The sequence below is a fragment of the Dermacentor silvarum genome, chromosome 3 (genome assembly GCF_013339745.2).
Source record: "Dermacentor silvarum isolate Dsil-2018 chromosome 3, BIME_Dsil_1.4, whole genome shotgun sequence".
Classification (NCBI taxonomy): Eukaryota; Metazoa; Arthropoda; class Arachnida; order Ixodida; family Ixodidae; genus Dermacentor; species Dermacentor silvarum.
In genome coordinates this window covers 21,632,625-21,639,288 of record NC_051156.1, presented here as the reverse complement: position 1 = coordinate 21,639,288, position 6,664 = coordinate 21,632,625, and the positions used below count along the sequence as shown (strand labels likewise).

Below are 6,664 nucleotides of genomic sequence, written 5' to 3'. Positions count from 1 at the left end.
TAGACGCCAGCGCTCGTTCCTCCCCTGGCGGAGCATTTCACTTCCCACGGGTGTACATTTCCGCCGCTTCCAGCGCTCGCGCAAGCCCGCGTTGCACGCGAAACATTGCAATGGCGCCTCTTCGGAAGCGTGGTAATTACTGTTGTGTTGTTAACTGCCGTAACAGCAATGTAAACATGAAAGGGTTGATGCCACCAGTGAGATTCTACCGATTCCCAACTAAATGGTACGAAAAAAGCAGACGACAGGCATGGATTACCGCAGTGCGCCGAACAAAGTAAGTAAACAACTTTTTTTTTTCCTTTCGCCTGTCTTTAACTTGGTGTGTTGCGTGTTTACATTGTATAAACAACTTTTGTTGCATGCGCTAGCAGTGGTCTGAGTTCACGCGTGCCGAGAAACTGAATGTGTGCGCGGTGCGTTGAACATGACTAGAGTTCATTCCTGCATCACCACTGCACCGTTCGATCGAGCTACTAGGAGATACACGCCCGCGTCTTGGTCGCGCCGGCATTGGTGAAGCAGAAACAATTACTAGTGCTTTTAACTTCTTTCTCTTGACCACTGTTCAAAATTACTAGGCTATTTTCGCTCCTGCCGCTATTCTATACTGTAGTGGACGTACTTGTTAAAGTTGTGTACGTATGTCGTATTTGTGCATTGCGGTGATATATTTTGTATATTTCCGCATAGTGCTGATGGAAGTCCGTGGTCGCCAACAGAGACAACACGGATTTGTAGCAGACATTTTGTTGGAAACTGCAAGAATGACAGTAACCAACACCCGTCGTATGTGCCGACCATTTTTCGGCGGCGTACAAGAAACGGACACCTGACCCAGAAGTGGCGCAGAGGTATGATGGCCTGGGGTGCACAGGATTCAGTGCGCGTTTTAAATCATTTCGCCTCCGTGCCCTGCGAGAATTTGTACCGCGCGCGTCCTTGATAGTTAAGTAAGGCAAAAAATAGAAACTGTGCAGTACTGCCTTCAGCCCGCATAGTCACTGGATTTCAGCGAGTACGGTCGTTAAAACACAATCGAGACAGTCCACGCAGCTAGATTTCAATCCGGAAGATGTCATAATGCAATTTTTGCCTCGGTGCGCAAGAACAACCGTGCATAAAAAGCTGGGCCGTGCAGGAAATTTTCTCGAGGATAGAATTTTCTAGACAGGAAATTTTCTCGAGAATAGAATGCCCAATCTCCCCCCCCCCCCTGCACGTTCACCAGCCCTTGGCTACTCCCCTGCGGCTGTGTCACCGTGGTAAAGTATCTCTGATAGATATGCTTAAAGTTGACTACAATACAGCTGATGAAAGGACAGACGAAACATAAACCTCGCAATGAATCGCTTGATGTAACCAGTGCCACACTCTTTTATTTTTCTTAGGTGGAAACGGCGTTTTGAAAGGGTAGCCAGAACAAATTCTGCGGAGCAGGCTGTGCCGCAGAGTACTCCTCAAGTTGATCCAGCAGTGCAAGATCAAGAAACCACTGCTTGCCTGGGCTTCGATGACACACTTCTAAGTGATTCGGAATCACCAGAGATGCCTCTTGCACCCATCAGTGATGATGACCCTCAGCCTTCGGCAGTACCTTGTGAAATACTAGGACAGGCTCATCCAGTTACACAAGCTGATGCTATAAGCATACGTTTTTGAGATATCGAATTTGTTTTTGTGTTTACCTGTGATTTCACTCAAGCTGCCTACATTGAGCATTGCGTTAAATAATTGACAGTCTCTTTTATTTTTGCAAACCCCGCAGGCATGCCAAACAGAGCCAGAATGCCGAGGAAACCTGATCATCCTCCTGTCAACAACAAACGGGTCTGAGGCATCAACTCAAATTTCTCACACCGAACAATGTGACAAGGTACAGTCATCACTACACATTTGCTGGGTTTATCTCATACTGTGGTGTTAGGTTGCATCATAATTGTTGTAGCAGTAATTTATCTATAGGCAGACCTCGTATGAACACATTGAAGTATGTATTCCTAGTAATAAAAATATTTATATCACTCTCATAATGGGTAAAAGCTGCCTTTTGGTGACCGACATGGCCGATGATTTCATAACACTTTATAGCTAATGCCTTCATATGGTATGTCACATCACCATGCATGTTGGATTAACTTACCTGAATTCGTACAAAATGTGGTGATATGCATAATTTATCACCACTACAACAAAGTTCTAACCCGTCATGCAGCCACCACTTGCGACTCTTATCGAAGCACAGATGTATGTAAGAATATTTTATCACATGACATACCATTGTTAATGAAGCAGCAATAATGCATGGGCTTGCTACACCGATCAATGACGTGGGCCTTTATATGCGGCCTCCTACGCCCATGAAGAATAGCCACTTATAAGCAACTTTATTTTCTTAAAATTATCATTACAACTATACAATTAATAAATATGGCCTGAAATTGCAACTTAGTGCATGCATATTTGCTAAAGAGGCTACCGACTCATATTTGTGCTGATTGTGTGAAGTCAAGAGCAGCGGCAAGTACACGTGAAGTGCAGCCTGTAAGCTAACTTGTCAAAAAGCCCACCTGTACAAGCATCCATTAGGGGAAGAGGGACAGGAGAGGACCTGTACCACCGAACGCCGAGTTACCTCTGCCACTTCACCCCTAGAAGCATCCTTCTCTGCTTCTCTCTCTCCCCCAACAATGATGGGCTGTTAAGAGCAAGAGGATGGAGAGAACAGCACACAATTTTTTTCAAGGGATGTTTGCCGCTGAAACTTTGTCACTGGCTAAGGGTTGCTCTGTTGTAGCATTTTTGTTCTCTTTATCGACGTAATCCTACGCTTCGCTTTTACTGTACATTTGCTTGCTATGCCGTCTAAAACACGGCGATATGCATAAATAAGATGGCAGTCAAGGCTGCATGCTTTATAAGTCTAGATTTGCATTAAATCCTGTAAATGTAACCTCCATGTACAATCGCAGGAAATTTAATGGAAAAAGTTTACTAAGTTGAGTATAACAACATGACTGGCAATATTTGCATAACATGAGACAACACAGATTGACTAATAAAGCTTGTTGCTGGGCTAGTCGGTTGATGATATACCTTAGACCATATCCTATCCACATAGTGATCCATAGAGTGATAAAGCTATTTTGAAACACAGATCATGTTCAGAAAGTCAGAAATATATTCATAGCTGCTAGTCCCTCAGTTGTACCTTAGACCATATGGTCGCTTAGCTCAAATAATGAAGGAGAGACGGGGTCAAGGGGAGCGCCAACTTTCGACTGTTTATTCATTTCTTTTTTCACTTATATATGCACAGACATGCTCAGCATACAGAAAACCATTTATCAAAAAATCTTTTTCCGCTTGCAACAGAGAAACTGACGTATCACTGATACATGATGGCCCACGTGCCTAAATATGAAAGGCCTCTAACAACTCACGTGCCGTGGCGTCCTTGCTTTTACCCAGAATCCGCACCTTATCCAGACGTGGCTGGCAATCATGTTCAATTCAGTTCAGTTCCTTAAAGGCCCCTTTTCAGGGGTGTTACATAAGGGGTGATGTACGTCATGCAGCGAAAAATTCAACGTATTCAATTCAATGGGAACGACATTTAAAAAATGGTAGGTACACTGTGCAAACAAACACACATGTGAACTGCAGTGGTACGACAAATGTGCTCCATCTTTACCTTTTAAAGAAAGTTCGTGTTCCCTTGCACGGTTGTTAACGCACCTTCCCGTCTGGCCGACATAAGTCAAGCCATGAGAAATGGGAATCTCATAAACGACTCCTGTGGCACATTTCATATACGGCATGACGTGCTCATTATTGCAGCCACTTTTTTTGCTCCCATCAGACAGTATGTGCAGGCAGAGCTGACTGAGCTTGCGTGGCGCAGAGAAAACAATTGGCACCCCGTGCCTGTTTGCAACCGTCTTCAGGTTGTGGGCAACTCGGTGCATATAGAGTATGACCACTGGTCTTACCATACTCTGCGCTTGCTGCACTCTTGTGCTTAGTTGATCGCGCTTGAATTTCTGAAGCAGGGACTCTGAGACGGTGACAAGTAGCGTGCGGGGGAACCCAGCCAAAGACTGGCGATCCAGTTGGTTTTGAAAGCTCCTCTGTAAAGCATGAGAGCACAACCGTACAAAAGCAGACTCAAGGCAGTGTTTAGCAATGGCACTCTTAACAGACTTAACAGTCTTAACAGGCACGACCCTTCTGCAAAGTGATGTTAAGATCTAAAAACGGTAAAGAATTGTGAACAGGTAATTAAAAACGGAACCCTTCCCGAGACGGCAAAAGGCCGCTAAAATGTCATCGATAATTGGCTGACATAAGGTAGTCATTTGAGGTTTTAAACCAACTAAAAAATCTTCAACGTATCTAAAAATTTTAAGTACCCCCGCCCCCTTGATAAAATGTTCGTGCAAGGCACGGTCGATACTTGATAAAAACAAATTGCAAAGCACTGGAGTGACACACGAGCCTATGCATATGCCTTGTCGTTGTACATAAAAATCTCCATTAAAATTGATGAAGGTGACCTGTAGATAAACTCCAACACGAACTATCTTTAGAAGGTAAACATGGAGCACATTTGCCGTCCCACTGGTGTTTACATTATTGCGAGCCACGTCTGGATAAAGTGCGAATTCTGGGTAAAAGCAAGGAGGCCACGGCACGTGAGTTTAAGTTAGAGGCCTTTCATATTAAGGCACGTGGGCCATCATGATACATCAGTTTCTCTCTTGGAAGCGGAAAAATATTTTTTGATAAATGGTTGTGATTCGCACGATGTGCGTATGATGTTTTTTCTGTATGCTGAGCATGTCTGTGCATAGATTATAAATGAAACAAGAAATGAATAAACAGTCGAAAGTTGGCGCTCCCCTCGACCTCGTCCCTCCTTCATTATTTGCGCTAAGCGTCCATATGGTCAAAGGCATAACAGATTGACTAGCAGCTATGAAGACATTTCTGAACATGATCTGTGCTTCAAGATAGCTATATCACTCTGTGCATAGGCTGGAAAGGCTACATTGTTCTTAAAATAGTCACTTAGAAGTTTGTAAAATATTTGCTTATTAAGGCAGTATTTGAAATGTTTTCTGTTGCTTTTGTAGGTCACTGGGACTGATGGAAGCTGGAAGAGGAAGTGTGAATTCTTTGGATTTGAGACACTTAAGCAAAAGGAGACTGCCTTGCGAGATATATAAGGAGTCACCATACAGGTCTTTAGTATTTTGCTCAATGTTCTGCCACAGCCCAGCTACCGAAGCACAGACATGACCCGTGAGGACAAGCTTTGTCTTTTCTTGGCCAAGCTTAAGCTTGGGATAAGCTTCAGTGCTTTAGCTGTGATTTTCGGAGTGGCTGCATCAACTGCATCCAGTTCATTTATAAAAACACTTGACATACTTATCGCAGCCTTGAAGGAGTGGATATTTGTGCCACCAAGGGCTATCATCAAGCAGTGCATGCCACAGCCATTCAAAGATAATTACCCAGATTGTACATTTATTATCGACTGCACAGAAGTTCGAACTGAAATGCCATCAAAGCCCGACTGCCAGCACATACTCTACTCTAATTACAAGGGAGGCTATACATTGAAAGTCCTTGTTGGTATAATTCCAAACGGTATGATAGCCTTCATGTCAGCGGTATATGGTGGGCGGCAGACTGATTCCTTTATTACCCAGGACTCTGGTTTTCTGAACCTTGTACAAGAAGGCGACATTATCTTGAGCGATAAAGGTTTTCCTGTATCCGGACAGATGTGAAGGACAAAGGTGGTGTCATTTTGATGCCTCCCTTTAACTCGGGAGGTGGCCAACTTTCTCAAGAAGACATGGATGCAACATATAAAATTGCATCTGTGCGTATCCATGTCGAGCGGGTTATTCGCAGACTGAAAGTGTACAGGATCCTGCGCAACACAGTGCCCTTGACTTTGGTGCCGCACATGGACAAAGTGTTCTCGGTATGTGCTGCCTTGGTCAACATGCAGCCACCAATAATTCGAAAGAAAGAATGAGTGCATTGTTTGTAATACTTTGCAAGCGAGTTTTGCATGCAAAGGGAATTTAACACATAAATCAAGATTACCAGTGTTATGTCTTGCACACATGCTAGTGGAGACATCATCATCATTAGCCTATATTAATGTACACTGCAGGATGAAGGCCTCTCCCTGCGTTCTCCAAATTACCCCTGTCTTATTGCTCTAGCTGCTTCCAACTTGCGCCTGCGAATTTCCTAACTTCATCATCCCACCTAGTTTCCTGCCGCCCTCGACTGCGCTTTCCTTCTTTGGTATCTATTCTGTAACTCTAATGCTCCACCGGTTATCCATCCTACGCAATACATGGCCTGCCCAGCTCCATTTTTCCCTAGGCGAGTATAAAGTGACAAATGTGGCGTCGTGATGCACCGGCACATTTCCGTTTATAAATTTTCAACGATTTCTCATGTAGTTCATTCATCTGTGAGGCGTTTTTAGTTGTGTGCTGGGTGCACAGCATGATTGAGTTAGGTTGTTATGCCCTGCAATATTACTTTGTCTCTACTGTATACACAATTGTTTTTGTTTGCATATGTATGGCTTATGCCTTCAATAAAGATTTCATTTACCAGTGCAGTCACCCTGTCC

General features: G+C 43.8%; 1 pseudogene; it reads left to right on the top strand.

The window, feature by feature from the left end:
* The first annotated feature begins 1,548 nt into the window (after nt 1-1,548).
* LOC125944194 (uncharacterized) lies at nt 1,549-6,210 on the top strand (annotated as a pseudogene).
* Nucleotides 6,211-6,664: the final 454 nt, after the last annotated feature.